Below are 24,685 nucleotides of genomic sequence, written 5' to 3' on the forward strand. Positions count from 1 at the left end.
AGAACACGCTGTGTCCATGCCTCACTGTGCTGTTCCGTCAGCTTCTTGTACAGCTGAGTCACACTGTTGCCCAGTGTCCTCTCCCTCATCATCCTCAGCACCCGGTTGTCACATGAGTATCTAAGGAAACAACAATATAATCATGCAAATGCTTTGGTTGTAGAAAAAAACACACAAGATAAAAGAGCCTAATAATGAATGATTGTCATTATGAATTACCTGTATGTCAGCAAAGCTGGAAACTGACTGCGGTGGCCCATATCCAGCTGCCCTAAGATGTCCTCGGACCAGGCAGGATACTTCTTTTTGCAGCCTTTGCACTCCAGATACTCAGTGGCAAGGTCATACCACCCGTCGATGTCCAAAACCTTGCGCACGGTGCGGTAAAGTCCTGCTGCTGTTAGCCTGTGCTTACCACAGTCTGGGCGAACACAGACAAGAGGAAATAACCACATCTTCAGCGGCATCCACAAGAAAAGGGGCCGACAGAAGAAGAGGTCTGGTGAGGCGGGTGGCTGACTGTTAATTAAAGGGGGCTGAGGAGGATACCACCAAAGCTTCAGCTGGGACACTAGTTCTGGCTTGCCGGTTCGTGGGTTGGCCTTAAATAGTGTGTTCCGGATCCACTCATGCTGGAAATGTGGAAGATGATCTTTCCAGTGGCCTGGGAGCTCAGCTGGTGGCTGATGATGTGGAGGATCTGGTGTTTTTGCTGTTTCCGCCAATGGAGACGGACCGGCACAGGACTCTGAGTAAACAGTAACAAAAACAATATAAGTATGACCGTTGGATTTGATAGTAATACGCCAGAAAAGCAGCCCACAAGCAGCCTACGAAGCAGTAATTTTGGAGGAGTGTTAATAATCGTTATGCTTATATTTAGGCATAACAGTGAAGAAAATGGTACTAGTGTTAAGAAGCAAAGAACACAGTGTACACTTTATTGATGTAAGAAAAATGGAATTAGTAAAGTTCTTTGAGAATGAGGATCAGATGTGATTGAGTAAGGAAAATGAGGTGTGATGAATTCAGTAATGGTGCGCACAGACATGAAGCATGCACACATATACAATAAGGAAAAACCGTCCTTATCATTAGATTAGAACAATGACTCTCCACCATCCTGTCTGCTCAGGGGGAGCTAAAGAGTGAGTGAGCGAGAAGAGCAAGCAGTGTGAGAAAGTTATCTAGTGATTGTTTAACAACGGGTAAGTTTAGAAACGCAAATAAATACACTGACACCTTTGGACATCCTTAACGTTTTGAAGAAGTGCACTCAAATCCCGCTTGAGGCATGATGTGACATAATTCTGTATTGTAAACAAAAAATATTTACAAATGTTGATTTTAGTTTTTTTAAATAATGGTTCACATTGTGTTTTCACAAAACATTCTTATAGCATTTGTATTGGTGTCATATGCCACACCTGTATTCAGCTGTGCTTCACATTGTGATGCAGCAAATACCAGCTCCTCATCATCATCTTCAGCAGTGGAAACGGAAGTGCCTGGAGCACAAATGTTAGAACTATTACTGTGAACAATACACAGAGACAAGTGTATGTAAGGTGGTGCTTACTTACCTGTAGCGAAAAGCTGTCTTCGGGCCAAAGTTTCTGCTGCTGGAGAAGGTAAAGTAGACTGCACTAATGGATCTGGAAACAGCAAGTGGACAGGTTTGCCATAACAATAAATGAATACGTGTACAATTTCTGTAGGGAAAACGTAATATTCACACTCCTACTCACAGTGTTTAACTGGTGACACGAGTTTTTTCGCCAGCTGTGAAGGAGACAAATGTTTGCCATGCGCCAACAGCGCTTTCACAGTGGCGGTCCGCTGTACACCAGTTCGGATGGCTGCAGGTGGAGGTGCAGAGGTACTGGAGGCTGCGGCTGGAGGTACAGAGGCACTGGAGGTTGCAGGTGGACGTGCAGGACGTACACTGGTGCCCACAGCAGAAGCCTGCCTTTTCAGGACATATGTCTTGAAAATGGCCATGTTGGTGTTTGGCCTGGCATCGGCCTTAACCAGGTACCTGATGAGGGCTTGGGCCTCCTTGCTTTGGTCCTCATAAACTTCCTTCATGGACCGGCCCTGGAAGTCACCAAACTCCACCATCAAGCAGCCCTGGTCTCCAGATGCTCGGGCTTCTGCTTGCATTTCCTGCTTCCTCTCATACTTCTCCACTTCTTCAGCCATCTCTCTGATATGAGAAGTGTACTGTAGGAAGAGCTGTTTATTTTCGGACAGGGGGGTTGTCTGCGCTGTCTCCTTGGAAATGCTGAGCACCAAATACACTGCGTACCCCAGAGAGTTTTCCAGGAGCCATCTAAATCTCTGGCCCTGGTACTTCCCAAACTGAAGTTTGCAGTGAGCCAGTACTAAAAACTGGTCACTGGGGTCTCCACCGTTTGTGCTGACAAAAGAACGGGCCTCTGCCAGCACCTGCTCCTTGGGTTTGGCCCTTCCCGACTCCATATTTTCAAGGCGCTTCGCCTCCTCCGATGGCGCCATGAGGAGCCGGCACGATGTTGCCGATTGGCGGCGAAAAAAGGGGTAAGCATACATTTTCTGTAATGAAGATCAGAAAGAGACTATTACCTCTAGCAAACTGAAAGATACCTGTATGTTAAGTGTGTAATGATAATTTGATAAACCATATTACTGTGGTAATAAACATGGACAGGAATCTGATAAATGTACAAATATATGTAAAGTCAAATATGAAGTCTGAAATTTCCTTCTAGTAATAATTCTAGGCTCGGAGGAGGTCACTAGTATTATTACCAAATATAAGTAATATATATATAAGCAGAGCTGGGTAGTAACTGATTACATGTTATTTCATCTGAATTACATAACCAGAATCCAAAAATTAAGTACCTGTATTTAGATTAAAAAATATATATATTTTAAAATATTCCGAATCAGACTAAAGTTACTTTTTTTTATGCATTATATGATTTTATTTTAATTTAAATTTAATTTTTTTTTACACAATGACATTAAATTATTCCTAACTGATATATACTTCCTAATTCCTCTTTTTGATCTTTTAAATTTCTTTTCTAAAACAGCCTACTGCTTATATTCATAAAAAAAAGTCTTCCAGTTTTGTGGACACTCACACAAAGACCAGTCACTAGTCAGGTGGAGATACAGCATTTGACCACTGATTTACAAAAATCATTTCAGGTTTGCATAAAGTGTTTCAACATTGCATCAACTACTGATAAACACATTCATTTTTATTTGAAAGATCACACTGTAGATATTTTTAACCACCTTCAACAAAGGCTTTTGTCTTTCAAACACATTATCATGCACACATTTTAACTAATATATTTAATTAACATACTTAAATTGAATATTTTAATAATTATCACATTTTCATGTTCATTGGTCCTCTGATGAGGTTATGGTCACAAGACATGCAGGTAAACAAAAAGAATATATATCATTTTTGTGCATTTTTAATTGATTTTAAAATGATTTACTTTAATTTATTATTTTTATGGTTTAATTAATTAGTAGTTTTTTATTTAACTCCCTGCAGTTATTTCACAAACATGTGTTAAATGCACTTAGTGTTGTTAATAACAACAAATACAATCTATTTTCTTATTCTTTTTTTCAAGATTACCCTGTTTAAATCAATGTGATAAACAAGTTAGGTCAAAAGTAATCTAAAAGTAACGTAAAAGTAGTCTGACTAACTTATATTACCTAAAATGTGTAATGTAACTGTTAATGGTTTAAATAACTAACTACAATTTGTCTTGTAACTTGGAATTAGTAACGAATTAACTTACAGTCATTACAGTTACAGTAAGTAAGTTACCCAGCTCTCTGTCTCTCTACATATATAAGTAAATAAATATTTTAATATTAGTATTCTTTTCTTCGCACACAATACACACATAGTAATGTAGGCTAATTAGGACTGTCGATGATTTTAACCTATCTGATCAGTAGCGACATGTTTTGTTCTGTATTTATCATTTAAAAAGTTACAGATTCGCAAATACTTCAGAAAACGTGTGCTATACATGCATTGGCACGTTCTATTTTCCAAAAATACACACTATTTATGAACAAATAACGATATTAAATTATATTTAAAAATGAAGTACACCTTAGCCTTACCTATTGCAAAGATCGATGACAATAATAAACGGTCGCAGCGATTGGTCAAAAGTGAGCCACGGGAGAGTAACGCGATTGGTCAAAAGTGAGCCACGGGAGAGAAACGCGATTGATCAAAAGTAAGCCCCAGAGAGAAACGCGATTGGTCAAAAGTAAGCCCAGGAGAGAAACGTGATTGGTCAAAAGTAAGCCCAGGAGAGAAACGTGATTGGTCAAAAGTAAGCCCAGGAGAGAAACGTGATTGGTCAAAAGTAAGCCCAGGAAAGAAACGCGATTGGCTCATGTGGGCTTACTTTGGGCTTACTTTGGCTCAATCGGTGGGATGCAGTAGGCGCATGCGAGAGGTAGCGGGATCGATGCCCGCATTCTCCAAAGGGCTCCTGCCCTTTTACGCGCACGTCCCCAAGGAGACAGACTGCGCTTTTTGCGGTGCGAAACGTACCCTCGCAGTTGCGTGAGCCTTTGGGTCCCACTGCTGTCAAAAGGATTTCTCAGAACGGGCCCTGCGCACATTCGTGGCAAAAGCAGGTCCCACCGAGATTTGAACTCGGATCGCTGGATTCAGAGTCCAGAGTGCTAACCATTACACCATGGAACCTTGACGAGAGAGGCCGCTGCTCAGAGGAAAGCAAAGAAGAAGTCGCTTACGGCTCACCAGCAACAAAAATAAAGTTGAGCCTTTTTTGTTTTTATCTGCCGCAAGAAGGCACGTAGGTTCCACCGAGATTTGAACTCGGATCGCTGGATTCAAAGTCCAGAGTGCTAACCGTTACACCATGGAACCACGAGCGCCTCTTTGACAGCTGACCTGGAGGTAGATAGTGTTGCGGCTAGGGGGAACCAGTCAGAGCGAGGGGTTGTATCCCAGTGAGTTTTGGTCACTGGCCACCCTCGACCAAAAGACAAAAGAAAGCTGCATCTGCCGAAACCCGGGATTGAACCAGGGACCTTTAGATCTTCAGTCTAACGCTCTCCCAACTGAGCTATTTCGGCCACATCCCCCTAGGGTTTGGTCTGCAGGGGTTTACGTGACACCACCCGTCGCTTTGAGAGAAGAGCAGAGACGAGCTAACAGAGAACAAAAGACGTTGGCCCGTACGGGGATCGAACCCGCGACCTTGGCGTTATTAGCACCACGCTCTAACCAACTGAGCTAACCGGCCTGGCTCCGGCCAGACGTCTGCCCAATTTCCCCAAAATTTACTGACTGCTCGTGGGCCCCTTAGCAGGCAGAAAAGCTTCAGGACCAAGCCTGACCACGGGCTCGTCCGGGATTTTGAACCCGGGACCTCTCGCACCCAAAGCGAGAATCATACCCCTAGACCAACGAGCCACGCTCACGCAGCTGGCGCACCGCCGCCTGCCCTCGAGCGACGCTCTTCACGTGGCTTTGAATGCAGGGAGCATCCGGAAGTCTGCGCTTGTGGCAAAAAGCACCTCGATTTCTGAGAAACGTGTTTCTGCCCTGCTCTACTCACCCTGTTACCGTCCTCAGGGGTGCAGACTTACTTGACCGCAACAGTCACTTCTGATACAGGATCACAATCTTGTGAAAGCCAAGTGGATCGTTTGTAATAAAGCAACAACAACAAGAAAGCCCAAAAAACAACATTAAAAACACTGAATGAAACAAGCAAGCATTAGAAGAAATGAGTCTAAAAACAAACAAGTTGGCGGCGATCATAATAACCAAAAGCAAAGAAGACAAATAGCAACAACAAAAGAAAGAAAAAATTAACTGCAATGGAAGAAATGACACACCTCGAGACAAGGTCAAAGGCAAAGGAATGAAAGTGGGCCTTTGAATGGATTCAATAATGGTGGTGGACCTAACAGGGAGAAGATTCTGCCTTCTGCGGCCAGGGGAATTAGCTCAAATGGTAGAGCGCTCGCTTAGCATGCGAGAGGTAGCGGGATCGATGCCCGCATTCTTCAAAGGGCTCCTGACCTTTTACGAGCACGTCCCCAAGGAGACAGACTGCGCTTTTTGCGGTGCGAAACGTACCCTCGCAGTTGCGTGAGCCTTTGGGGCCCACTGCTGTCAAAAGGATTTCTCAGAACGGGCCCTGCGCACATTCGTGGCAAAAGCAGGTCCCACCGAGATTTGAACTCGGATCGCTGGATTCAGAGTCCAGAGTGCTAATCATTACACCATGGAACCTTGACGAGAGAGGCCGCTGCTCAGAGGAAAGCAAAGAAGAAGTCGCTTACGGCTCACCAGCAACAAAAATAAAGTTGAGCCTTTTTTGTTTTTATCTGCCGCAAGAAGGCACGTAGGTTCCACCGAGATTTGAACTCGGATCGCTGGATTCAAAGTCCAGAGTGCTGACCGTTACACCATGGAACCACGAGCGCCTCTTTGACAGCTGACCTGGAGGTAGATAGTGTTGCGGCTAGGGGGAACCAGTCAGAGCGAGGGGTTGTATCCCAGTGAGTTTTGGTCACTGGCCACCCTCGACCAAAAGACAAAAGAAAGCTGCATCTGCCGAAACCCGGGATTGAACCAGGGACCTTTAGATCTTCAGTCTAACGCTCTCCCAAATGAGCTATTTCAGCCACATCCCCCTAGGGTTTGGTCTGCAGGGGTTTACGTGACACCACCCGTCGCTTTGAGAGAAGAGCAGAGACGAGCTAACAGAGAACAAAAGACGTTGGCCCGTACGGGGATCGAACCCGCGACCTTGGCGTTATTAGCACCACGCTCTAACCAACTGAGCTAACCGGCCTGGCTCCGGACAGACGTCTGCCCAATTTCCCCAAAATTTGCTGACTGCTCGTGGGCCCCTTAGCAGGCAGAAAAGCTTCAGGACCAAGCCTGACCACGGGCTCGTCCGGGATTTGAACCCGGGACCTCTCGCACCCAAAGCGAGAATCATACCCCTAGACCAACGAGCCACGCTCACGCAGCTGGCGCACCGCCGCCTGCCCTCGAGCGACGCTCTTCACGTGGCTTTGAATGCAGGGAGCATCCGGAAGTCTGCGCTTGTGGCAAAAAGCACCTCGATTTCTGAGAAACTTGTTTCTGCCCTGCTCTACTCACCCTGTTACGGTCCTCAGGGGTGCAGACTTACTTGACCGCAACAGTCACTTCTGATACAGGATCACAATCTTGTGAAAGCCAAGTGGATCGTTTGTAATAAAGCAACAACAACAAGAAAGCCCAAAAAACAACATTAAAAACACTGAATGAAACAAGCAAGCATTAGAAGAAATGAGTCTAAAAACAAACAAGTTGGCGGCGATCATAATAACCAAAAGCAAAGAAGACAAATAGCAACAACAAAAGAAAGAAAAAATTAACTGCAATGGAAGAAATGACACACCTCGAGACAAGGTCAAAGGCAAAGGAATGAAAGTGGGCCTTTGAATGGATTCAATAATGGTGGTGGACCTAACAGGGAGAAGATTCTGCTGTGGCCAGGGGAATTAGCTCAAATGGTAGAGTGCTCGCTTAGCATGCGAGAGGTAGCGGGATCGATGCCCGCATTCTCCAAAGGGCTCCTGCCCTTTTACGCGCACGTCCCCAAGGAGACAGACTGCGCTTTTTGCGGTGCGAAACGTACCCTCGCAGTTGCGTGAGCCTTTGGGTCCCACTGCTGTCAAAAGGATTTCTCAGAACGGGCCCTGCGCACATTCGTGGCAAAAGCAGGTCCCACCGAGATTTGAACTCGGATCGCTGGATTCAGAGTCCAGAGTGCTAACCATTACACCATGGAACCTTGACGAGAGAGGCTGCTGCTCAGAGGAAAGCAAAGAAGAAGTCGCTTACGGCTCACCAGCAACAAAAATAAAGTTGAGCCTTTTTTGTTTTTATCTGCCGCAAGAAGGCACGTAGGTTCCACCGAGATTTGAACTCGGATCGCTGGATTCAAAGTCCAGAGTGCTAACCGTTACACCATGGAACCACGAGCGCCTCTTTGACAGCTGACCTGGAGGTAGATAGTGTTGCGGCTAGGGGGAACCAGTCAGAGCGAGGGGTTGTATCCCAGTGAGTTTTGGTCACTGGCCACCCTCGACCAAAAGACAAAAGAAAGCTGCATCTGCCGAAACCCGGGATTGAACCAGGGACCTTTAGATCTTCAGTCTAACGCTCTCCCAACTGAGCTATTTCGGCCACATCCCCGTAGGGTTTGGTCTGCAGGGGTTTACGTGACACCACCCGTCGCTTTGAGAGAAGAGCAGAGACGAGCTAACAGAGAACAAAAGACGTTGGCCCGTACGGGGATCGAACCCGCGACCTTGGCGTTATTAGCACCACGCTCTAACCAACTGAGCTAACCGGCCTGGCTCCGGCCAGACGTCTGCCCAATTTCCCCAAAATTTGCTGACTGCTCGTGGGCCCCTTAGCAGGCAGAAAAGCTTCAGGACCAAGCCTGACCACGGGCTCGTCCGGGATTTGAACCCGGGACCTCTCGCACCCAAAGCGAGAATCATACCCCTAGACCAACGAGCCACGCTCACGCAGCTGGCGCACCGCCGCCTGCCCTCGAGCGACGCTCTTCACGTGGCTTTGAATGCAGGGAGCATCCGGAAGTCTGCGCTTGTGGCAAAAAGCACCTCGATTTCTGAGAAACTTGTTTCTGCCCTGCTCTACTCACCCTGTTACGGTCCTCAGGGGTGCAGACTTACTTGACCGCAACAGTCACTTCTGATACAGGATCACAATCTTGTGAAAGCCAAGTGGATCGTTTGTAATAAAGCAACAACAACAAGAAAGCCCAAAAAACAACATTAAAAACACTGAATGAAACAAGCAAGCATTAGAAGAAATGAGTCTAAAAACAAACAAGTTGGCGGCGATCATAATAACCAAAAGCAAAGAAGACAAATAGCAACAACAAAAGAAAGAAAAAATTAACTGCAATGGAAGAAATGACACACCTCGAGACAAGGTCAAAGGCAAAGGAATGAAAGTGGGCCTTTGAATGGATTCAATAATGGTGGTGGACCTAACAGGGAGAAGATTCTGCCTTCTGCGGCCAGGGGAATTAGCTCAAATGGTAGAGCGCTCGCTTAGCATGCGAGAGGTAGCGGGATCGATGCCCGCATTCTCCAAAGGGCTCCTGACCTTTTACGAGCACGTCCCCAAGGAGACAGACTGCGCTTTTTGCGGTGCGAAACGTACCCTCGCAGTTGCGTGAGCCTATGGGGCCCACTGCTGTCAAAAGGATTTCTCAGAACGGGCCCTGCGCACATTCGTGGCAAAAGCAGGTCCCACCGAGATTTGAACTCGGATCGCTGGATTCAGAGTCCAGAGTGCTAATCATTACACCATGGAACCTTGACGAGAGAGGCCGCTGCTCAGAGGAAAGCAAAGAAGAAGTCGCTTACGGCTCACCAGCAACAAAAATAAAGTTGAGCCTTTTTTGTTTTTATCTGCCGCAAGAAGGCACGTAGGTTCCACCGAGATTTGAACTCGGATCGCTGGATTCAAAGTCCAGAGTGCTAACCGTTACACCATGGAACCACGAGCGCCTCTTTGACAGCTGACCTGGAGGTAGATAGTGTTGCGGCTAGGGGGAACCAGTCAGAGCGAGGGGTTGTATCCCAGTGAGTTTTGGTCACTGGCCACCCTCGACCAAAAGACAAAAGAAAGCTGCATCTGCCGAAACCCGGGATTGAACCAGGGACCTTTAGATCTTCAGTCTAACGCTCTCCCAAATGAGCTATTTCAGCCACATCCCCCTAGGGTTTGGTCTGCAGGGGTTTACGTGACACCACCCGTCGCTTTGAGAGAAGAGCAGAGACGAGCTAACAGAGAACAAAAGACGTTGGCCCGTACGGGGATCGAACCCGCGACCTTGGCGTTATTAGCACCACGCTCTAACCAACTGAGCTAACCGGCCTGGCTCCGGACAGACGTCTGCCCAATTTCCCCAAAATTTGCTGACTGCTCGTGGGCCCCTTAGCAGGCAGAAAAGCTTCAGGACCAAGCCTGACCACGGGCTCGTCCGGGATTTGAACCCGGGACCTCTCGCACCCAAAGCGAGAATCATACCCCTAGACCAACGAGCCACGCTCACGCAGCTGGCGCACCGCCGCCTGCCCTCGAGCGACGCTCTTCACGTGGCTTTGAATGCAGGGAGCATCCGGAAGTCTGCGCTTGTGGCAAAAAGCACCTCGATTTCTGAGAAACTTGTTTCTGCCCTGCTCTACTCACCCTGTTACGGTCCTCAGGGGTGCAGACTTACTTGACCGCAACAGTCACTTCTGATACAGGATCACAATCTTGTGAAAGCCAAGTGGATCGTTTGTAATAAAGCAACAACAACAAGAAAGCCCAAAAAACAACATTAAAAACACTGAATGAAACAAGCAAGCATTAGAAGAAATGAGTCTAAAAACAAACAAGTTGGCGGCGATCATAATAACCAAAAGCAAAGAAGACAAATAGCAACAACAAAAGAAAGAAAAAATTAACTGCAATGGAAGAAATGACACACCTCGAGACAAGGTCAAAGGCAAAGGAATGAAAGTGGGCCTTTGAATGGATTCAATAATGGTGGTGGACCTAACAGGGAGAAGATTCTGCTGTGGCCAGGGGAATTAGCTCAAATGGTAGAGTGCTCGCTTAGCATGCGAGAGGTAGCGGGATCGATGCCCGCATTCTCCAAAGGGCTCCTGCCCTTTTACGCGCACGTCCCCAAGGAGACAGACTGCGCTTTTTGCGGTGCGAAACGTACCCTCGCAGTTGCGTGAGCCTTTGGGTCCCACTGCTGTCAAAAGGATTTCTCAGAACGGGCCCTGCGCACATTCGTGGCAAAAGCAGGTCCCACCGAGATTTGAACTCGGATCGCTGGATTCAGAGTCCAGAGTGCTAACCATTACACCATGGAACCTTGACGAGAGAGGCCGCTGCTCAGAGGAAAGCAAAGAAGAAGTCGCTTACGGCTCACCAGCAACAAAAATAAAGTTGAGCCTTTTTTGTTTTTATCTGCCGCAAGAAGGCACGTAGGTTCCACCGAGATTTGAACTCGGATCGCTGGATTCAAAGTCCAGAGTGCTAACCGTTACACCATGGAACCACGAGCGCCTCTTTGACAGCTGACCTGGAGGTAGATAGTGTTGCGGCTAGGGGGAACCAGTCAGAGCGAGGGGTTGTATCCCAGTGAGTTTTGGTCACTGGCCACCCTCGACCAAAAGACAAAAGAAAGCTGCATCTGCCGAAACCCGGGATTGAACCAGGGACCTTTAGATCTTCAGTCTAACGCTCTCCCAACTGAGCCATTTCGGCCACATCCCCCTAGGGTTTGGTCTGCAGGGGTTTACGTGACACCACCCGTCGCTTTGAGAGAAGAGCAGAGACGAGCTAACAGAGAACAAAAGACGTTGGCCCGTACGGGGATCGAACCCGCGACCTTGGCGTTATTAGCACCACGCTCTAACCAACTGAGCTAACCGGCCTGGCTCCGGCCAGACGTCTGCCCAATTTCCCCAAAATTTACTGACTGCTCGTGGGCCCCTTAGCAGGCAGAAAAGCTTCAGGACCAAGCCTGACCACGGGCTCGTCCGGGATTTTGAACCCGGGACCTCTCGCACCCAAAGCGAGAATCATACCCCTAGACCAACGAGCCACGCTCACGCAGCTGGCGCACCGCCGCCTGCCCTCGAGCGACGCTCTTCACGTGGCTTTGAATGCAGGGAGCATCCGGAAGTCTGCGCTTGTGGCAAAAAGCACCTCGATTTCTGAGAAACGTGTTTCTGCCCTGCTCTACTCACCCTGTTACGGTCCTCAGGGGTGCAGACTTACTTGACCGCAACAGTCACTTCTGATACAGGATCACAATCTTGTGAAAGCCAAGTGGATCGTTTGTAATAAAGCAACAACAACAAGAAAGCCCAAAAAACAACATTAAAAACACTGAATGAAACAAGCAAGCATTAGAAGAAATGAGTCTAAAAACAAACAAGTTGGCGGCGATCATAATAACCAAAAGCAAAGAAGACAAATAGCAACAACAAAAGAAAGAAAAAATTAACTGCAATGGAAGAAATGACACACCTCGAGACAAGGTCAAAGGCAAAGGAATGAAAGTGGGCCTTTGAATGGATTCAATAATGGTGGTGGACCTAACAGGGAGAAGATTCTGCCTTCTGCGGCCAGGGGAATTAGCTCAAATGGTAGAGCGCTCGCTTAGCATGCGAGAGGTAGCGGGATCGATGCCCGCATTCTCCAAAGGGCTCCTGACCTTTTACGAGCACGTCCCCAAGGAGACAGACTGCGCTTTTTGCGGTGCGAAACGTACCCTCGCAGTTGCGTGAGCCTTTGGGGCCCACTGCTGTCAAAAGGATTTCTCAGAACGGGCCCTGCGCACATTCGTGGCAAAAGCAGGTCCCACCGAGATTTGAACTCGGATCGCTGGATTCAGAGTCCAGAGTGCTAATCATTACACCATGGAACCTTGACGAGAGAGGCCGCTGCTCAGAGGAAAGCAAAGAAGAAGTCGCTTACGGCTCACCAGCAACAAAAATAAAGTTGAGCCTTTTTTGTTTTTATCTGCCGCAAGAAGGCACGTAGGTTCCACCGAGATTTGAACTCGGATCGCTGGATTCAAAGTCCAGAGTGCTAACCGTTACACCATGGAACCACGAGCGCCGCTTTGACAGCTGACCTGGAGGTAGATAGTGTTGCGGCTAGGGGGAACCAGTCAGAGCGAGGGGTTGTATCCCAGTGAGTTTTGGTCACTGGCCACCCTCGACCAAAAGACAAAAGAAAGCTGCATCTGCCGAAACCCGGAATTGAACCAAGGACCTTTAGATCTTCAGTCTAACGCTCTCCCAACTGAGCTATTTCGGCCACATCCCCCTAGGGTTTGGTCTGCAGGGGTTTACGTGACACCACCCGTCGCTTTGAGAGAAGAGCAGAGACGAGCTAACAGAGAACAAAAGACGTTGGCCCGTACGGGGATCGAACCCGCGACCTTGGCGTTATTAGCACCACGCTCTAACCAACTGAGCTAACCGGCCTGGCTCCGGCCAGACGTCTGCCCAATTTCCCCAAAATTTACTGACTGCTCGTGGGCCCCTTAGCAGGCAGAAAAGCTTCAGGACCAAGCCTGACCATGGGCTCGTCCGGGATTTTGAACCCGGGACCTCTCGCACCCAAAGCGAGAATCATACCCCTAGACCAACGAGCCACGCTCACGCAGCTGGCGCACCGCCGCCTGCCCTCGAGCGACGCTCTTCACGTGGCTTTGAATGCAGGGAGCATCCGGAAGTCTGCGCTTGTGGCAAAAAGCACCTCGATTTCTGAGAAACGTGTTTCTGCCCTGCTCTACTCACCCTGTTACGGTCCTCAGGGGTGCAGACTTACTTGACCGCAACAGTCACTTCTGATACAGGATCACAATCTTGTGAAAGCCAAGTGGATCGTTTGTAATAAAGCAACAACAACAAGAAAGCCCAAAAAACAACATTAAAAACACTGAATGAAACAAGCAAGCATTAGAAGAAATGAGTCTAAAAACAAACAAGTTGGCGGCGATCATAATAACCAAAAGCAAAGAAGACAAATAGCAACAACAAAAGAAAGAAAAAATTAACTGCAATGGAAGAAATGACACACCTCGAGACAAGGTCAAAGGCAAAGGAATGAAAGTGGGCCTTTGAATGGATTCAATAATGGTGGTGGACCTAACAGGGAGAAGATTCTGCCTTCTGCGGCCAGGGGAATTAGCTCAAATGGTAGAGCGCTCGCTTAGCATGCGAGAGGTAGCGGGATCGATGCCCGCATTCTCCAAAGGGCTCCTGACCTTTTACGAGCACGTCCCCAAGGAGACAGACTGCGCTTTTTGCGGTGCGAAACGTACCCTCGCAGTTGCGTGAGCCTTTGGGGCCCACTGCTGTCAAAAGGATTTCTCAGAACGGGCCCTGCGCACATTCGTGGCAAAAGCAGGTCCCACCGAGATTTGAACTCGGATCGCTGGATTCAGAGTCCAGAGTGCTAATCATTACACCATGGAACCTTGACGAGAGAGGCCGCTGCTCAGAGGAAAGCAAAGAAGAAGTCGCTTACGGCTCACCAGCAACAAAAATAAAGTTGAGCCTTTTTTGTTATTATCTGCCGCAAGAAGGCACGTAGGTTCCACCGAGATTTGAACTCGGATCGCTGGATTCAAAGTCCAGAGTGCTAACCGTTACACCATGGAACCACGAGCGCCTCTTTGACAGCTGACCTGGAGGTAGATAGTGTTGCGGCTAGGGGGAACCAGTCAGAGCGAGGGGTTGTATCCCAGTGAGTTTTGGTCACTGGCCACCCTCGACCAAAAGACAAAAGAAAGCTGCATCTGCCGAAACCCGGAATTGAACCAAGGACCTTTAGATCTTCAGTCTAACGCTCTCCCAACTGAGCTATTTCGGCCACATCCCCCTAGGGTTTGGTCTGCAGGGGTTTACGTGACACCACCCGTCGCTTTGAGAGAAGAGCAGAGACGAGCTAACAGAGAACAAAAGACGTTGGCCCGTACGGGGATCGAACCCGCGACCTTGGCGTTATTAGCACCACGCTCTAACCAACTGAGCTAACCGGCCTGGCTCCGGCCAGACGTCTGCCCAATTTCCCCAAAATTTACTGACTGCTCGTGGGCCCCTTAGCAGGCAGAAAAGCTTCAGGACCAAGCCTGACCACGGGCTCGTCCGGGATTTTGAACCCGGGACCTCTCGCACCCAAAGCGAGAATCATACCCCTAGACCAACGAGCCACGCTCACGCAGCTGGCAAAACAGGGAGAAGATTCTGCCTTCTGCGGCCAGGGGAATTAGCTCAAATGGTAGAGCGCTCGCTTAGCATGCGAGAGGTAGCGGGATCGATGCCCGCATTCTCCAAAGGGCTCCTGACCTTTTACGAGCACGTCCCCAAGGAGACAGACTGCGCTTTTTGCGGTGCGAAACGTACCCTCGCAGTTGCGTGAGCCTTTGGGGCCCACTGCTGTCAAAAGGATTTCTCAGAACGGGCCCTGCGCACATTCGTGGCAAAAGCAGGTCCCACCGAGATTTGAACTCGGATCGCTGGATTCAGAGTCCAGAGTGCTAATCATTACACCATGGAACCTTGACGAGAAAGGCCGCTGCTCAGAGGAAAGCAAAGAAGAAGTCGCTTACGGCTCACCAGCAACAAAAATAAAGTTGAGCCTTTTTTGTTTTTATCTGCCGCAAGAAGGCACGTAGGTTCCACCGAGATTTGAACTCGGATCGCTGGATTCAAAGTCCAGAGTGCTAACCGTTACACCATGGAACCACGAGCGCCTCTTTGACAGCTGACCTGGAGGTAGATAGTGTTGCGGCTAGGGGGAACCAGTCAGAGCGAGGGGTTGTATCCCAGTGAGTTTTGGTCACTGGCCACCCTCGACCAAAAGACAAAAGAAAGCTGCATCTGCCGAAACCCGGGATTGAACCAGGGACCTTTAGATCTTCAGTCTAACGCTCTCCCAACTGAGCTATTTCGGCCACATCCCCCTAGGGTTTGGTCTGCAGGGGTTTACGTGACACCACCCGTCGCTTTGAGAGAAGAGCAGAGACGAGCTAACAGAGAACAAAAGACGTTGGCCCGTACGGGGATCGAACCCGCGACCTTGGCGTTATTAGCACCACGCTCTAACCAACTGAGCTAACCGGCCTGGCTCCGGCCAGACGTCTGCCCAATTTCCCCAAAATTTGCTGACTGCTCGTGGGCCCCTTAGCAGGCAGAAAAGCTTCAGGACCAAGCCTGACCACGGGCTCGTCCGGGATTTTGAACCCGGGACCTCTCGCACCCAAAGCGAGAATCATACCCCTAGACCAACGAGCCACGCTCACGCAGCTGGCGCACCGCCGCCTGCCCTCGAGCGACGCTCTTCACGTGGCTTTGAATGCAGGGAGCATCCGGAAGTCTGCGCTTGTGGCAAAAAGCACCTCGATTTCTGAGAAACTTGTTTCTGCCCTGCTCTACTCACCCTGTTACGGTCCTCAGGGGTGCAGACTTACTTGACCGCAACAGTCACTTCTGATACAGGATCACAATCTTGTGAAAGCCAAGTGGATCGTTTGTAATAAAGCAACAACAACAAGAAAGCCCAAAAAACAACATTAAAAACACTGAATGAAACAAGCAAGCATTAGAAGAAATGAGTCTAAAAACAAACAAGTTGGCGGCGATCATAATAACCAAAAGCAAAGAAGACAAATAGCAACAACAAAAGAAAGAAAAAATTAACTGCAATGGAAGAAATGACACACCTCGAGACAAGGTCAAAGGCAAAGGAATGAAAGTGGGCCTTTGAATGGATTCAATAATGGTGGTGGACCTAACAGGGAGAAGATTCTGCCTTCTGCGGCCAGGGGAATTAGCTCAAATGGTAGAGCGCTCGCTTAGCATGCGAGAGGTAGCGGGATCGATGTCCGCATTCTCCAAAGGGCTCCTGCCCTTTTACGCGCACGTCCCCAAGGAGACAGACTGCGCTTTTTGCGGTGCGAAACGGACCCTCGCAGTTGCGTGAGCCTTTGGGGCCCACTGCTGTCAAAAGGATTTCTCAGAACGGGCCCTGCGCACATTCGTGGCAAAAGCAGGTCCCACCGAGATTTGAACTCGGATCGCTGGATTCAGAGTCCAGAGTGCTAACCATTACACCATGGAACCTTGACGAGAGAGGCCGCTGCTCAGAGGAAAGCAAAGAAGAAGTCGCTTACGGCTCACCAGCAACAAAAATAAAGTTGAGCCTTTTTTGTTTTTATCTGCCGCAAGAAGGCACGTAGGTTCCACCGAGATTTGAACTCGGATCGCTGGATTCAAAGTCCAGAGTGCTAACCGTTACACCATGGAACCACGAGCGCCTCTTTGACAGCTGACCTGGAGGTAGATAGTGTTGCGGCTAGGGGGAACCAGTCAGAGCGAGGGGTTGTATCCCAGTGAGTTTTGGTCACTGGCCACCCTCGACCAAAAGACAAAAGAAAGCTGCATCTGCCGAAACCCGGGATTGAACCAGGGACCTTTAGATCTTCAGTCTAACGCTCTCCCAAATGAGCTATTTCGGCCACATCCCCCTAGGGTTTGGTCTGCAGGGGTTTACGTGACACCACCCGTCGCTTTGAGAGAAGAGCAGAGACGAGCTAACAGAGAACAAAAGACGTTGGCCCGTACGGGGATCGAACCCGCGACCTTGGCGTTATTAGCACCACGCTCTAACCAACTGAGCTAACCGGCCTGGCTCCGGCCAGACGTCTGCCCAATTTCCCCAAAATTTGCTGACTGCTCGTGGGCCCCTTAGCAGGCAGAAAAGCTTCAGGACCAAGCCTGACCACGGGCTCGTCCGGGATTTTGAACCCGGGACCTCTCGCACCCAAAGCGAGAATCATACCCCTAGACCAACGAGCCACGCTCACGCAGCTGGCGCACCGCCGCCTGCCCTCGAGCGACGCTCTTCACGTGGCTTTGAATGCAGGGAGCATCCGGAAGTCTGCGCTTGTGGCAAAAAGCACCTCGATTTCTGAGAAACGTGTTTCTGCCCTGCTCTACTCACCCTGTTACGGTCCTCAGGGGTGCAGACTTACTTGACCGCAACAGTCACTTCTGATACAGGATCACAATCTTGTGAAAGCCAAGTGGATCGTTTGTAATAAAGCAACAACAACAAGAAAGCCCAAAAAACAACATTAAAAACACTGAATGAAACAAGCAAGCATTAGAAGAAATGAGTCTAAAAACAAACAAGTTGGCGGCGATCATAATAACCAAAAGCAAAGAAGACAAATAGCAACAACAAAAGAAAGAAAAAATTAACTGCAATGGAAGAAATGACACACCTCGAGACAAGGTCAAAGGCAAAGGAATGAAAGTGGGCCTTTGAATGGATTCAATAATGGTGGTGGACCTAACAGGGAGAAGATTCTGCCTTCTGCGGCCAGGGGAATTAGCTCAAATGGTAGAGCGCTCGCTTAGCATGCGAGAGGTAGCGGGATCGATGCCCGCATTCTCCAAAGGGCTCCTGACCTTTTACGAGCACGTCCCCAAGGAGACAGACTGCGCTTTTTGCGGTGCGAAACGTACCCTCGCAGTTGCGTGAGCCTTTGGGGCCCACTGCTGTCAAAAGGATTTCTCAGAACGGGCCCTGCGCACATTCGTGGCAAAAGCAGGTCCCACCGAGATTTGAACTCGGATCGCTGGATTCAGAGTCCAGAGTGCTAATCATTACACCATGGAACCTTGACGAGAGAGGCCGCTGCTCAGAGGAAAGCAAAGAAGAAGTCGCTTACGGCTCACCAGCAACAAAAATAAAGTTGAGCCTTTTTTGTTTTTATCTGCCGCAAGAAGGCACGTAGGTTCCACCGAGATTTGAACTCGGATCGCTGGATTCAAAGTCCAGAGTGCTAACCGTTACACCATGGAACCACGAGCGCCGCTTTGACAGCTGACCTGGAGGTAGATAGTGTTGCGGCTAGGGGGAACCAGTCAGAGCGAGGGGTTGTATCCCAGTGAGTTTTGGTCACTGGCCACCCTCGACCAAAAGACAAAAGAAAGCTGCATCTGCCGAAACCCGGAATTGAACCAAGGACCTTTAGATCTTCAGTCTAACGCTCTCCCAACTGAGCTATTTCGGCCACATCCCCCTAGGGTTTGGTCTGCAGGGGTTTACGTGACACCACCCGTCGCTTTGAGAGAAGAGCAGAGACGAGCTAACAGAGAACAAAAGACGTTGGCCCGTACGGGGATCGAACCCGCGACCTTGGCGTTATTAGCACCACGCTCTAACCAACTGAGCTAACCGGCCTGGCTCCGGCCAGACGTCTGCCCAATTTCCCCAAAATTTACTGACTGCTCGTGGGCCCCTTAGCAGGCAGAAAAGCTTCAGGACCAAGCCTGACCATGGGCTCGTCCGGGATTTTGAACCCGGGACCTCTCGCACCCAAAGCGAGAATCATACCCCTAGACCAACGAGCCACGCTCACGCAGCTGGCGCACCGCCGCCTGCCCTCGAGCGACGCTCTTCACGTGGCTTTGAATGCAGGGAGCATCCGGAAGTCTGCGCTTGTGGCAAAAAGCACCTCGATTTCTGAGAAACGTGTTTCTGCCCTGCTCTACTCACCCTGTTACGGTCCTCAGGGGTGCAGACTTACTTGACCGCAACAGTCACTTCTGATACAGGATCACAATCTTGTGAAAGCCAAGTGGATCGTTTGTAATAAAGCAACAACAACAAGAAAGCCCAAAAAACAACATTAAAAACACTGAATGAAACAAGCAAGCATTAGAAGAAATGAGTCTAAAAACAAACAAGTTGGCGGCGATCATAATAACCAAAAGCAAAGAAGACAAATAGCAACAACAAAAGAAAGAAAAAATTAACTGCAATGGAAGAAATGACACACCTCGAGACAAGGTCAAAGGCAAAGGAATGAAAGTGGGCCTTTGAATGGATTCAATAATGGTGGTGGACCTAACAGGGAGAAGATTCTGCCTTCTGCGGCCAGGGGAATTAGCTCAAATGGTAGAGCGCTCGCTTAGCATGCGAGAGGTAGCGGGATCGATGCCCGCATTCTCCAAAGGGCTCCTGACCTTTTACGAGCACGTCCCCAAGGAGACAGACTGCGCTTTTTGCGGTGCGAAACGTACCCTCGCAGTTGCGTGAGCCTTTGGGGCCCACTGCTGTCAAAAGGATTTCTCAGAACGGGCCCTGCGCACATTCGTGGCAAAAGCAGGTCCCACCGAGATTTGAACTCGGATCGCTGGATTCAGAGTCCAGAGTGCTAATCATTACACCATGGAACCTTGACGAGAGAGGCCGCTGCTCAGAGGAAAGCAAAGAAGAAGTCGCTTACGGCTCACCAGCAACAAAAATAAAGTTGAGCCTTTTTTGTTTTTATCTGCCGCAAGAAGGCACGTAGGTTCCACCGAGATTTGAACTCGGATCGCTGGATTCAAAGTCCAGAGTGCTAACCGTTACACCATGGAACCACGAGCGCCTCTTTGACAGCTGACCTGGAGGTAGATAGTGTTGCGGCTAGGGGGAACCAGTCAGAGCGAGGGGTTGTATCCCAGTGAGTTTTGGTCACTGGCCACCCTCGACCAAAAGACAAAAGAAAGCTGCATCTGCCGAAACCCGGAATTGAACCAAGGACCTTTAGATCTTCAGTCTAACGCTCTCCCAACTGAGCTATTTCGGCCACATCCCCCTAGGGTTTGGTCTGCAGGGGTTTACGTGACACCACCCGTCGCTTTGAGAGAAGAGCAGAGACGAGCTAACAGAGAACAAAAGACGTTGGCCCGTACGGGGATCGAACCCGCGACCTTGGCGTTATTAGCACCACGCTCTAACCAACTGAGCTAACCGGCCTGGCTCCGGCCAGACGTCTGCCCAATTTCCCCAAAATTTACTGACTGCTCGTGGGCCCCTTAGCAGGCAGAAAAGCTTCAGGACCAAGCCTGACCACGGGCTCGTCCGGGATTTTGAACCCGGGACCTCTCGCACCCAAAGCGAGAATCATACCCCTAGACCAACGAGCCACGCTCACGCAGCTGGCAAAACAGGGAGAAGATTCTGCCTTCTGCGGCCAGGGGAATTAGCTCAAATGGTAGAGCGCTCGCTTAGCATGCGAGAGGTAGCGGGATCGATGCCCGCATTCTCCAAAGGGCTCCTGACCTTTTACGAGCACGTCCCCAAGGAGACAGACTGCGCTTTTTGCGGTGCGAAACGTACCCTCGCAGTTGCGTGAGCCTTTGGGGCCCACTGCTGTCAAAAGGATTTCTCAGAACGGGCCCTGCGCACATTCGTGGCAAAAGCAGGTCCCACCGAGATTTGAACTCGGATCGCTGGATTCAGAGTCCAGAGTGCTAATCATTACACCATGGAACCTTGACGAGAAAGGCCGCTGCTCAGAGGAAAGCAAAGAAGAAGTCGTTTACGGCTCACCAGCAACAAAAATAAAGTTGAGCCTTTTTTGTTTTTATCTGCCGCAAGAAGGCACGTAGGTTCCACCGAGATTTGAACTCGGATCGCTGGATTCAAAGTCCAGAGTGCTAACCGTTACACCATGGAACCACGAGCGCCTCTTTGACAGCTGACCTGGAGGTAGATAGTGTTGCGGCTAGGGGGAACCAGTCAGAGCGAGGGGTTGTATCCCAGTGAGTTTTGGTCACTGGCCACCCTCGACCAAAAGACAAAAGAAAGCTGCATCTGCCGAAACCCGGGATTGAACCAGGGACCTTTAGATCTTCAGTCTAACGCTCTCCCAACTGAGCTATTTCGGCCACATCCCCCTAGGGTTTGGTCTGCAGGGGTTTACGTGACACCACCCGTCGCTTTGAGAGAAGAGCAGAGACGAGCTAACAGAGAACAAAAGACGTTGGCCCGTACGGGGATCGAACCCGCGACCTTGGCGTTATTAGCACCACGCTCTAACCAACTGAGCTAACCGGCCTGGCTCCGGCCAGACGTCTGCCCAATTTCCCCAAAATTTGCTGACTGCTCGTGGGCCCCTTAGCAGGCAGAAAAGCTTCAGGACCAAGCCTGACCACGGGCTCGTCCGGGATTTTGAACCCGGGACCTCTCGCACCCAAAGCGAGAATCATACCCCTAGACCAACGAGCCACGCTCACGCAGCTGGCGCACCGCCGCCTGCCCTCGAGCGACGCTCTTCACGTGGCTTTGAATGCAGGGAGCATCCGGAAGTCTGCGCTTGTGGCAAAAAGCACCTCGATTTCTGAGAAACTTGTTTCTGCCCTGCTCTACTCACCCTGTTACGGTCCTCAGGGGTGCAGACTTACTTGACCGCAACAGTCACTTCTGATACAGGATCACAATCTTGTGAAAGCCAAGTGGATCGTTTGTAATAAAGCAACAACAACAAGAAAGCCCAAAAAACAACATTAAAAACACTGAATGAAACAAGCAAGCATTAGAAGAAATGAGTCTAAAAACAAACAAGTTGGCGGCGATCATAATAACCAAAAGCAAAGAAGACAAATAGCAACAACAAAAGAAAGAAAAAATTAACTGCAATGGAAGAAATGACACACCTCGAGACAAGGTCAAAGGCAAAGGAATGAAAGTGGGCCTTTGAATGGATTCAATAATGGTGGTGGACCTAACAGGGAGAAGATTCTGCCTTCTGCGGCCAGGGGAATTAGCTCAAATGGTAGAGCGCTCGCTTAGCATGCGAGAGGTAGCGGGATCGATGTCCGCATTCTCCAAAGGGCTCCTGCCCTTTTACGCGCACGTCCCCAAGGAGACAGACTGCGCTTTTTGCGGTGCGAAACGGACCCTCGCAGTTGCGTGAGCCTTTGGGGCCCACTGCTGTCAAAAGGATTTCTCAGAACGGGCCCTGCGCACATTCGTGGCAAAAGCAGGTCCCACCGAGATTTTAACTCGGATCGCTGGATTCAGAGTCCAGAGTGCTAACCATTACACCATGGAACCTTGACGAGAGAGGCCGCTGCTCAGAGGAAAGCAAAGAAGAAGTCGCTTACGGCTCACCAGCAACAAAAATAAAGTTGAGCCTTTTTTGTTTTTATCTGCCGCAAGAAGGCACGTAGGTTCCACCGAGATTTGAACTCGGATCGCTGGATTCAAAGTCCAGAGTGCTAACCGTTACACCATGGAACCACGAGCGCCTCTTTGACAGCTGACCTGGAGGTAGATAGTGTTGCGGCTAGGGGGAACCAGTCAGAGCGAGGGGTTGTATCCCAGTGAGTTTTGGTCACTGGCCACCCTCGACCAAAAGACAAAAGAAAGCTGCATCTGCCGAAACCCGGGATTGAACCAGGGACCTTTAGATCTTCAGTCTAACGCTCTCCCAAATGAGCTATTTCGGCCACATCCCCCTAGGGTTTGGTCTGCAGGGGTTTACGTGACACCACCCGTCGCTTTGAGAGAAGAGCAGAGACGAGCTAACAGAGAACAAAAGACGTTGGCCCGTACGGGGATCGAACCCGCGACCTTGGCGTTATTAGCACCACGCTCTAACCAACTGAGCTAACCGGCCTGGCTCCGGCCAGACGTCTGCCCAATTTCCCCAAAATTTGCTGACTGCTCGTGGGCCCCTTAGCAGGCAGAAAAGCTTCAGGACCAAGCCTGACCACGGGCTCGTCCGGGATTTTGAACCCGGGACCTCTCGCACCCAAAGCGAGAATCATACCCCTAGACCAACGAGCCACGCTCACGCAGCTGGCGCACCGCCGCCTGCCCTCGAGCGACGCTCTTCACGTGGCTTTGAATGCAGGGAGCATCCGGAAGTCTGCGCTTGTGGCAAAAAGCACCTCGATTTCTGAGAAACGTGTTTCTGCCCTGCTCTACTCACCCTGTTACGGTCCTCAGGGGTGCAGACTTACTTGACCGCAACAGTCACTTCTGATACAGGATCACAATCTTGTGAAAGCCAAGTGGATCGTTTGTAATAAAGCAACAACAACAAGAAAGCCCAAAAAACAACATTAAAAACACTGAATGAAACAAGCAAGCATTAGAAGAAATGAGTCTAAAAACAAACAAGTTGGCGGCGATCATAATAACCAAAAGCAAAGAAGACAAATAGCAACAACAAAAGAAAGAAAAAATTAACTGCAATGGAAGAAATGACACACCTCGAGACAAGGTCAAAGGCAAAGGAATGAAAGTGGGCCTTTGAATGGATTCAATAATGGTGGTGGACCTAACAGGGAGAAGATTCTGCTGTGGCCAGGGGAATTAGCTCAAATGGTAGAGTGCTCGCTTAGCATGCGAGAGGTAGCGGGATCGATACCCGCATTCTCCAAAGGGCTCCTGCCCTTTTACGCGCACGTCCCCAAGGAGACAGACTGCGCTTTTTGCGGTGCGAAACGTACCCTCGCAGTTGCGTGAGCCTTTGGGTCCCACTGCTGTCAAAAGGATTTCTCAGAACGGGCCCTGCGCACATTCGTGGCAAAAGCAGGTCCCACCGAGATTTGAACTCGGATCGCTGGATTCAGAGTCCAGAGTGCTAACCATTACACCATGGAACCTTGACGAGAGAGGCCGCTGCTCAGAGGAAAGCAAAGAAGAAGTCGCTTACGGCTCACCAGCAACAAAAATAAAGTTGAGCCTTTTTTGTTTTTATCTGCCGCAAGAAGGCACGTAGGTTCCACCGAGATTTGAACTCGGATCGCTGGATTCAAAGTCCAGAGTGCTAACCGTTACACCATGGAACCACGAGCGCCTCTTTGACAGCTGACCTGGAGGTAGATAGTGTTGCGGCTAGGGGGAACCAGTCAGAGCGAGGGGTTGTATCCCAGTGAGTTTTGGTCACTGGCCACCCTCGACCAAAAGACAAAAGAAAGCTGCATCTGCCGAAACCCGGGATTGAAGCAGGGACCTTTAGATCTTCAGTCTAACGCTCTCCCAACTGAGCTATTTCGGCCACATCCCCCTAGGGTTTGGTCTGCAGGGGTTTACGTGACACCACCCGTCGCTTTGAGAGAAGAGCAGAGACGAGCTAACAGAGAACAAAAGACGTTGGCCCGTACGGGGATCGAACCCGCGACCTTGGCGTTATTAGCACCACGCTCTAACCAACTGAGCTAACCGGCCTGGCTCCGGCCAGACGTCTGCCCAATT

The 24,685-nt window shown here is 49.6% G+C and overlaps 80 non-coding genes across 80 annotated transcripts; 11 read left to right on the top strand and 69 right to left on the bottom strand.

The window, feature by feature from the left end:
- Positions 1–4,675: 4,675 nt before the first annotated feature.
- On the bottom strand, positions 4,676–4,747 carry trnaq-cug (transfer RNA glutamine (anticodon CUG)). Its single transcript has one exon. It is a non-coding gene; the product is annotated as a tRNA-Gln (tRNA).
- Positions 4,748–4,861: 114 nt separating this feature from the next.
- trnaq-uug (transfer RNA glutamine (anticodon UUG)) lies at positions 4,862–4,933 on the bottom strand. The gene has a single exon. It is a non-coding gene; the product is annotated as a tRNA-Gln (tRNA).
- A 136-nt stretch (positions 4,934–5,069) lies between these two features.
- Positions 5,070–5,142, bottom strand: trnaf-gaa (transfer RNA phenylalanine (anticodon GAA)). Its single transcript has one exon. It is a non-coding gene; the product is annotated as a tRNA-Phe (tRNA).
- A 96-nt stretch (positions 5,143–5,238) lies between these two features.
- Positions 5,239–5,312, bottom strand: trnai-aau (transfer RNA isoleucine (anticodon AAU)). The gene has a single exon. It is a non-coding gene; the product is annotated as a tRNA-Ile (tRNA).
- A 97-nt stretch (positions 5,313–5,409) lies between these two features.
- On the bottom strand, positions 5,410–5,482 carry trnap-ugg (transfer RNA proline (anticodon UGG)). Its single transcript has one exon. It is a non-coding gene; the product is annotated as a tRNA-Pro (tRNA).
- Positions 5,483–6,011: 529 nt separating this feature from the next.
- Positions 6,012–6,084, top strand: trnaa-agc (transfer RNA alanine (anticodon AGC)). Its single transcript has one exon. It is a non-coding gene; the product is annotated as a tRNA-Ala (tRNA).
- Positions 6,085–6,238: 154 nt separating this feature from the next.
- trnaq-cug (transfer RNA glutamine (anticodon CUG)) lies at positions 6,239–6,310 on the bottom strand. The gene has a single exon. It is a non-coding gene; the product is annotated as a tRNA-Gln (tRNA).
- A 114-nt stretch (positions 6,311–6,424) lies between these two features.
- Positions 6,425–6,496, bottom strand: trnaq-uug (transfer RNA glutamine (anticodon UUG)). Its single transcript has one exon. It is a non-coding gene; the product is annotated as a tRNA-Gln (tRNA).
- A 136-nt stretch (positions 6,497–6,632) lies between these two features.
- On the bottom strand, positions 6,633–6,705 carry trnaf-gaa (transfer RNA phenylalanine (anticodon GAA)). Its single transcript has one exon. It is a non-coding gene; the product is annotated as a tRNA-Phe (tRNA).
- Positions 6,706–6,801: 96 nt separating this feature from the next.
- trnai-aau (transfer RNA isoleucine (anticodon AAU)) lies at positions 6,802–6,875 on the bottom strand. The gene has a single exon. It is a non-coding gene; the product is annotated as a tRNA-Ile (tRNA).
- Positions 6,876–6,972: 97 nt separating this feature from the next.
- Positions 6,973–7,044, bottom strand: trnap-ugg (transfer RNA proline (anticodon UGG)). Its single transcript has one exon. It is a non-coding gene; the product is annotated as a tRNA-Pro (tRNA).
- Positions 7,045–7,569: 525 nt separating this feature from the next.
- trnaa-agc (transfer RNA alanine (anticodon AGC)) lies at positions 7,570–7,642 on the top strand. Its single transcript has one exon. It is a non-coding gene; the product is annotated as a tRNA-Ala (tRNA).
- A 154-nt stretch (positions 7,643–7,796) lies between these two features.
- On the bottom strand, positions 7,797–7,868 carry trnaq-cug (transfer RNA glutamine (anticodon CUG)). Its single transcript has one exon. It is a non-coding gene; the product is annotated as a tRNA-Gln (tRNA).
- A 114-nt stretch (positions 7,869–7,982) lies between these two features.
- Positions 7,983–8,054, bottom strand: trnaq-uug (transfer RNA glutamine (anticodon UUG)). Its single transcript has one exon. It is a non-coding gene; the product is annotated as a tRNA-Gln (tRNA).
- Positions 8,055–8,190: 136 nt separating this feature from the next.
- trnaf-gaa (transfer RNA phenylalanine (anticodon GAA)) lies at positions 8,191–8,263 on the bottom strand. Its single transcript has one exon. It is a non-coding gene; the product is annotated as a tRNA-Phe (tRNA).
- A 96-nt stretch (positions 8,264–8,359) lies between these two features.
- trnai-aau (transfer RNA isoleucine (anticodon AAU)) lies at positions 8,360–8,433 on the bottom strand. The gene has a single exon. It is a non-coding gene; the product is annotated as a tRNA-Ile (tRNA).
- Positions 8,434–8,530: 97 nt separating this feature from the next.
- trnap-ugg (transfer RNA proline (anticodon UGG)) lies at positions 8,531–8,602 on the bottom strand. The gene has a single exon. It is a non-coding gene; the product is annotated as a tRNA-Pro (tRNA).
- A 529-nt stretch (positions 8,603–9,131) lies between these two features.
- trnaa-agc (transfer RNA alanine (anticodon AGC)) lies at positions 9,132–9,204 on the top strand. The gene has a single exon. It is a non-coding gene; the product is annotated as a tRNA-Ala (tRNA).
- Positions 9,205–9,358: 154 nt separating this feature from the next.
- trnaq-cug (transfer RNA glutamine (anticodon CUG)) lies at positions 9,359–9,430 on the bottom strand. Its single transcript has one exon. It is a non-coding gene; the product is annotated as a tRNA-Gln (tRNA).
- Positions 9,431–9,544: 114 nt separating this feature from the next.
- trnaq-uug (transfer RNA glutamine (anticodon UUG)) lies at positions 9,545–9,616 on the bottom strand. The gene has a single exon. It is a non-coding gene; the product is annotated as a tRNA-Gln (tRNA).
- A 136-nt stretch (positions 9,617–9,752) lies between these two features.
- Positions 9,753–9,825, bottom strand: trnaf-gaa (transfer RNA phenylalanine (anticodon GAA)). Its single transcript has one exon. It is a non-coding gene; the product is annotated as a tRNA-Phe (tRNA).
- A 96-nt stretch (positions 9,826–9,921) lies between these two features.
- trnai-aau (transfer RNA isoleucine (anticodon AAU)) lies at positions 9,922–9,995 on the bottom strand. The gene has a single exon. It is a non-coding gene; the product is annotated as a tRNA-Ile (tRNA).
- A 97-nt stretch (positions 9,996–10,092) lies between these two features.
- trnap-ugg (transfer RNA proline (anticodon UGG)) lies at positions 10,093–10,164 on the bottom strand. Its single transcript has one exon. It is a non-coding gene; the product is annotated as a tRNA-Pro (tRNA).
- Positions 10,165–10,689: 525 nt separating this feature from the next.
- Positions 10,690–10,762, top strand: trnaa-agc (transfer RNA alanine (anticodon AGC)). The gene has a single exon. It is a non-coding gene; the product is annotated as a tRNA-Ala (tRNA).
- Positions 10,763–10,916: 154 nt separating this feature from the next.
- Positions 10,917–10,988, bottom strand: trnaq-cug (transfer RNA glutamine (anticodon CUG)). The gene has a single exon. It is a non-coding gene; the product is annotated as a tRNA-Gln (tRNA).
- A 114-nt stretch (positions 10,989–11,102) lies between these two features.
- On the bottom strand, positions 11,103–11,174 carry trnaq-uug (transfer RNA glutamine (anticodon UUG)). The gene has a single exon. It is a non-coding gene; the product is annotated as a tRNA-Gln (tRNA).
- Positions 11,175–11,310: 136 nt separating this feature from the next.
- On the bottom strand, positions 11,311–11,383 carry trnaf-gaa (transfer RNA phenylalanine (anticodon GAA)). Its single transcript has one exon. It is a non-coding gene; the product is annotated as a tRNA-Phe (tRNA).
- A 96-nt stretch (positions 11,384–11,479) lies between these two features.
- On the bottom strand, positions 11,480–11,553 carry trnai-aau (transfer RNA isoleucine (anticodon AAU)). Its single transcript has one exon. It is a non-coding gene; the product is annotated as a tRNA-Ile (tRNA).
- Positions 11,554–11,650: 97 nt separating this feature from the next.
- Positions 11,651–11,723, bottom strand: trnap-ugg (transfer RNA proline (anticodon UGG)). The gene has a single exon. It is a non-coding gene; the product is annotated as a tRNA-Pro (tRNA).
- A 529-nt stretch (positions 11,724–12,252) lies between these two features.
- Positions 12,253–12,325, top strand: trnaa-agc (transfer RNA alanine (anticodon AGC)). The gene has a single exon. It is a non-coding gene; the product is annotated as a tRNA-Ala (tRNA).
- A 154-nt stretch (positions 12,326–12,479) lies between these two features.
- On the bottom strand, positions 12,480–12,551 carry trnaq-cug (transfer RNA glutamine (anticodon CUG)). Its single transcript has one exon. It is a non-coding gene; the product is annotated as a tRNA-Gln (tRNA).
- Positions 12,552–12,665: 114 nt separating this feature from the next.
- On the bottom strand, positions 12,666–12,737 carry trnaq-uug (transfer RNA glutamine (anticodon UUG)). Its single transcript has one exon. It is a non-coding gene; the product is annotated as a tRNA-Gln (tRNA).
- Positions 12,738–12,873: 136 nt separating this feature from the next.
- Positions 12,874–12,946, bottom strand: trnaf-gaa (transfer RNA phenylalanine (anticodon GAA)). The gene has a single exon. It is a non-coding gene; the product is annotated as a tRNA-Phe (tRNA).
- Positions 12,947–13,042: 96 nt separating this feature from the next.
- Positions 13,043–13,116, bottom strand: trnai-aau (transfer RNA isoleucine (anticodon AAU)). The gene has a single exon. It is a non-coding gene; the product is annotated as a tRNA-Ile (tRNA).
- Positions 13,117–13,213: 97 nt separating this feature from the next.
- Positions 13,214–13,286, bottom strand: trnap-ugg (transfer RNA proline (anticodon UGG)). Its single transcript has one exon. It is a non-coding gene; the product is annotated as a tRNA-Pro (tRNA).
- Positions 13,287–13,815: 529 nt separating this feature from the next.
- On the top strand, positions 13,816–13,888 carry trnaa-agc (transfer RNA alanine (anticodon AGC)). The gene has a single exon. It is a non-coding gene; the product is annotated as a tRNA-Ala (tRNA).
- A 154-nt stretch (positions 13,889–14,042) lies between these two features.
- trnaq-cug (transfer RNA glutamine (anticodon CUG)) lies at positions 14,043–14,114 on the bottom strand. Its single transcript has one exon. It is a non-coding gene; the product is annotated as a tRNA-Gln (tRNA).
- A 114-nt stretch (positions 14,115–14,228) lies between these two features.
- Positions 14,229–14,300, bottom strand: trnaq-uug (transfer RNA glutamine (anticodon UUG)). The gene has a single exon. It is a non-coding gene; the product is annotated as a tRNA-Gln (tRNA).
- Positions 14,301–14,436: 136 nt separating this feature from the next.
- trnaf-gaa (transfer RNA phenylalanine (anticodon GAA)) lies at positions 14,437–14,509 on the bottom strand. Its single transcript has one exon. It is a non-coding gene; the product is annotated as a tRNA-Phe (tRNA).
- Positions 14,510–14,605: 96 nt separating this feature from the next.
- On the bottom strand, positions 14,606–14,679 carry trnai-aau (transfer RNA isoleucine (anticodon AAU)). Its single transcript has one exon. It is a non-coding gene; the product is annotated as a tRNA-Ile (tRNA).
- Positions 14,680–14,776: 97 nt separating this feature from the next.
- trnap-ugg (transfer RNA proline (anticodon UGG)) lies at positions 14,777–14,849 on the bottom strand. Its single transcript has one exon. It is a non-coding gene; the product is annotated as a tRNA-Pro (tRNA).
- Positions 14,850–14,899: 50 nt separating this feature from the next.
- trnaa-agc (transfer RNA alanine (anticodon AGC)) lies at positions 14,900–14,972 on the top strand. The gene has a single exon. It is a non-coding gene; the product is annotated as a tRNA-Ala (tRNA).
- A 154-nt stretch (positions 14,973–15,126) lies between these two features.
- trnaq-cug (transfer RNA glutamine (anticodon CUG)) lies at positions 15,127–15,198 on the bottom strand. Its single transcript has one exon. It is a non-coding gene; the product is annotated as a tRNA-Gln (tRNA).
- Positions 15,199–15,312: 114 nt separating this feature from the next.
- On the bottom strand, positions 15,313–15,384 carry trnaq-uug (transfer RNA glutamine (anticodon UUG)). Its single transcript has one exon. It is a non-coding gene; the product is annotated as a tRNA-Gln (tRNA).
- Positions 15,385–15,520: 136 nt separating this feature from the next.
- Positions 15,521–15,593, bottom strand: trnaf-gaa (transfer RNA phenylalanine (anticodon GAA)). The gene has a single exon. It is a non-coding gene; the product is annotated as a tRNA-Phe (tRNA).
- Positions 15,594–15,689: 96 nt separating this feature from the next.
- On the bottom strand, positions 15,690–15,763 carry trnai-aau (transfer RNA isoleucine (anticodon AAU)). Its single transcript has one exon. It is a non-coding gene; the product is annotated as a tRNA-Ile (tRNA).
- A 97-nt stretch (positions 15,764–15,860) lies between these two features.
- trnap-ugg (transfer RNA proline (anticodon UGG)) lies at positions 15,861–15,933 on the bottom strand. The gene has a single exon. It is a non-coding gene; the product is annotated as a tRNA-Pro (tRNA).
- A 756-nt stretch (positions 15,934–16,689) lies between these two features.
- trnaq-cug (transfer RNA glutamine (anticodon CUG)) lies at positions 16,690–16,761 on the bottom strand. Its single transcript has one exon. It is a non-coding gene; the product is annotated as a tRNA-Gln (tRNA).
- Positions 16,762–16,875: 114 nt separating this feature from the next.
- On the bottom strand, positions 16,876–16,947 carry trnaq-uug (transfer RNA glutamine (anticodon UUG)). Its single transcript has one exon. It is a non-coding gene; the product is annotated as a tRNA-Gln (tRNA).
- A 136-nt stretch (positions 16,948–17,083) lies between these two features.
- On the bottom strand, positions 17,084–17,156 carry trnaf-gaa (transfer RNA phenylalanine (anticodon GAA)). The gene has a single exon. It is a non-coding gene; the product is annotated as a tRNA-Phe (tRNA).
- Positions 17,157–17,252: 96 nt separating this feature from the next.
- On the bottom strand, positions 17,253–17,326 carry trnai-aau (transfer RNA isoleucine (anticodon AAU)). Its single transcript has one exon. It is a non-coding gene; the product is annotated as a tRNA-Ile (tRNA).
- Positions 17,327–17,423: 97 nt separating this feature from the next.
- Positions 17,424–17,496, bottom strand: trnap-ugg (transfer RNA proline (anticodon UGG)). Its single transcript has one exon. It is a non-coding gene; the product is annotated as a tRNA-Pro (tRNA).
- Positions 17,497–18,025: 529 nt separating this feature from the next.
- Positions 18,026–18,098, top strand: trnaa-agc (transfer RNA alanine (anticodon AGC)). Its single transcript has one exon. It is a non-coding gene; the product is annotated as a tRNA-Ala (tRNA).
- A 154-nt stretch (positions 18,099–18,252) lies between these two features.
- trnaq-cug (transfer RNA glutamine (anticodon CUG)) lies at positions 18,253–18,324 on the bottom strand. Its single transcript has one exon. It is a non-coding gene; the product is annotated as a tRNA-Gln (tRNA).
- Positions 18,325–18,438: 114 nt separating this feature from the next.
- trnaq-uug (transfer RNA glutamine (anticodon UUG)) lies at positions 18,439–18,510 on the bottom strand. The gene has a single exon. It is a non-coding gene; the product is annotated as a tRNA-Gln (tRNA).
- Positions 18,511–18,646: 136 nt separating this feature from the next.
- On the bottom strand, positions 18,647–18,719 carry trnaf-gaa (transfer RNA phenylalanine (anticodon GAA)). Its single transcript has one exon. It is a non-coding gene; the product is annotated as a tRNA-Phe (tRNA).
- Positions 18,720–18,815: 96 nt separating this feature from the next.
- Positions 18,816–18,889, bottom strand: trnai-aau (transfer RNA isoleucine (anticodon AAU)). The gene has a single exon. It is a non-coding gene; the product is annotated as a tRNA-Ile (tRNA).
- Positions 18,890–18,986: 97 nt separating this feature from the next.
- On the bottom strand, positions 18,987–19,059 carry trnap-ugg (transfer RNA proline (anticodon UGG)). The gene has a single exon. It is a non-coding gene; the product is annotated as a tRNA-Pro (tRNA).
- A 529-nt stretch (positions 19,060–19,588) lies between these two features.
- trnaa-agc (transfer RNA alanine (anticodon AGC)) lies at positions 19,589–19,661 on the top strand. Its single transcript has one exon. It is a non-coding gene; the product is annotated as a tRNA-Ala (tRNA).
- Positions 19,662–19,815: 154 nt separating this feature from the next.
- On the bottom strand, positions 19,816–19,887 carry trnaq-cug (transfer RNA glutamine (anticodon CUG)). The gene has a single exon. It is a non-coding gene; the product is annotated as a tRNA-Gln (tRNA).
- Positions 19,888–20,001: 114 nt separating this feature from the next.
- On the bottom strand, positions 20,002–20,073 carry trnaq-uug (transfer RNA glutamine (anticodon UUG)). The gene has a single exon. It is a non-coding gene; the product is annotated as a tRNA-Gln (tRNA).
- Positions 20,074–20,209: 136 nt separating this feature from the next.
- On the bottom strand, positions 20,210–20,282 carry trnaf-gaa (transfer RNA phenylalanine (anticodon GAA)). Its single transcript has one exon. It is a non-coding gene; the product is annotated as a tRNA-Phe (tRNA).
- A 96-nt stretch (positions 20,283–20,378) lies between these two features.
- Positions 20,379–20,452, bottom strand: trnai-aau (transfer RNA isoleucine (anticodon AAU)). The gene has a single exon. It is a non-coding gene; the product is annotated as a tRNA-Ile (tRNA).
- A 97-nt stretch (positions 20,453–20,549) lies between these two features.
- Positions 20,550–20,622, bottom strand: trnap-ugg (transfer RNA proline (anticodon UGG)). The gene has a single exon. It is a non-coding gene; the product is annotated as a tRNA-Pro (tRNA).
- A 50-nt stretch (positions 20,623–20,672) lies between these two features.
- On the top strand, positions 20,673–20,745 carry trnaa-agc (transfer RNA alanine (anticodon AGC)). Its single transcript has one exon. It is a non-coding gene; the product is annotated as a tRNA-Ala (tRNA).
- Positions 20,746–20,899: 154 nt separating this feature from the next.
- trnaq-cug (transfer RNA glutamine (anticodon CUG)) lies at positions 20,900–20,971 on the bottom strand. Its single transcript has one exon. It is a non-coding gene; the product is annotated as a tRNA-Gln (tRNA).
- Positions 20,972–21,085: 114 nt separating this feature from the next.
- On the bottom strand, positions 21,086–21,157 carry trnaq-uug (transfer RNA glutamine (anticodon UUG)). The gene has a single exon. It is a non-coding gene; the product is annotated as a tRNA-Gln (tRNA).
- A 136-nt stretch (positions 21,158–21,293) lies between these two features.
- On the bottom strand, positions 21,294–21,366 carry trnaf-gaa (transfer RNA phenylalanine (anticodon GAA)). Its single transcript has one exon. It is a non-coding gene; the product is annotated as a tRNA-Phe (tRNA).
- Positions 21,367–21,462: 96 nt separating this feature from the next.
- Positions 21,463–21,536, bottom strand: trnai-aau (transfer RNA isoleucine (anticodon AAU)). Its single transcript has one exon. It is a non-coding gene; the product is annotated as a tRNA-Ile (tRNA).
- Positions 21,537–21,633: 97 nt separating this feature from the next.
- On the bottom strand, positions 21,634–21,706 carry trnap-ugg (transfer RNA proline (anticodon UGG)). The gene has a single exon. It is a non-coding gene; the product is annotated as a tRNA-Pro (tRNA).
- A 756-nt stretch (positions 21,707–22,462) lies between these two features.
- trnaq-cug (transfer RNA glutamine (anticodon CUG)) lies at positions 22,463–22,534 on the bottom strand. Its single transcript has one exon. It is a non-coding gene; the product is annotated as a tRNA-Gln (tRNA).
- A 114-nt stretch (positions 22,535–22,648) lies between these two features.
- Positions 22,649–22,720, bottom strand: trnaq-uug (transfer RNA glutamine (anticodon UUG)). The gene has a single exon. It is a non-coding gene; the product is annotated as a tRNA-Gln (tRNA).
- A 136-nt stretch (positions 22,721–22,856) lies between these two features.
- trnaf-gaa (transfer RNA phenylalanine (anticodon GAA)) lies at positions 22,857–22,929 on the bottom strand. Its single transcript has one exon. It is a non-coding gene; the product is annotated as a tRNA-Phe (tRNA).
- Positions 22,930–23,025: 96 nt separating this feature from the next.
- trnai-aau (transfer RNA isoleucine (anticodon AAU)) lies at positions 23,026–23,099 on the bottom strand. Its single transcript has one exon. It is a non-coding gene; the product is annotated as a tRNA-Ile (tRNA).
- Positions 23,100–23,196: 97 nt separating this feature from the next.
- trnap-ugg (transfer RNA proline (anticodon UGG)) lies at positions 23,197–23,269 on the bottom strand. Its single transcript has one exon. It is a non-coding gene; the product is annotated as a tRNA-Pro (tRNA).
- A 525-nt stretch (positions 23,270–23,794) lies between these two features.
- trnaa-agc (transfer RNA alanine (anticodon AGC)) lies at positions 23,795–23,867 on the top strand. The gene has a single exon. It is a non-coding gene; the product is annotated as a tRNA-Ala (tRNA).
- A 154-nt stretch (positions 23,868–24,021) lies between these two features.
- On the bottom strand, positions 24,022–24,093 carry trnaq-cug (transfer RNA glutamine (anticodon CUG)). The gene has a single exon. It is a non-coding gene; the product is annotated as a tRNA-Gln (tRNA).
- Positions 24,094–24,207: 114 nt separating this feature from the next.
- On the bottom strand, positions 24,208–24,279 carry trnaq-uug (transfer RNA glutamine (anticodon UUG)). Its single transcript has one exon. It is a non-coding gene; the product is annotated as a tRNA-Gln (tRNA).
- Positions 24,280–24,415: 136 nt separating this feature from the next.
- On the bottom strand, positions 24,416–24,488 carry trnaf-gaa (transfer RNA phenylalanine (anticodon GAA)). Its single transcript has one exon. It is a non-coding gene; the product is annotated as a tRNA-Phe (tRNA).
- A 96-nt stretch (positions 24,489–24,584) lies between these two features.
- On the bottom strand, positions 24,585–24,658 carry trnai-aau (transfer RNA isoleucine (anticodon AAU)). Its single transcript has one exon. It is a non-coding gene; the product is annotated as a tRNA-Ile (tRNA).
- Between the last annotated feature and the right edge of the window lie 27 nt (positions 24,659–24,685).

Source organism: Garra rufa, unplaced genomic scaffold (assembly GCF_049309525.1).
Source record: "Garra rufa unplaced genomic scaffold, GarRuf1.0 hap1_unplaced_169, whole genome shotgun sequence".
Classification (NCBI taxonomy): domain Eukaryota; kingdom Metazoa; phylum Chordata; class Actinopteri; order Cypriniformes; family Cyprinidae; genus Garra; species Garra rufa.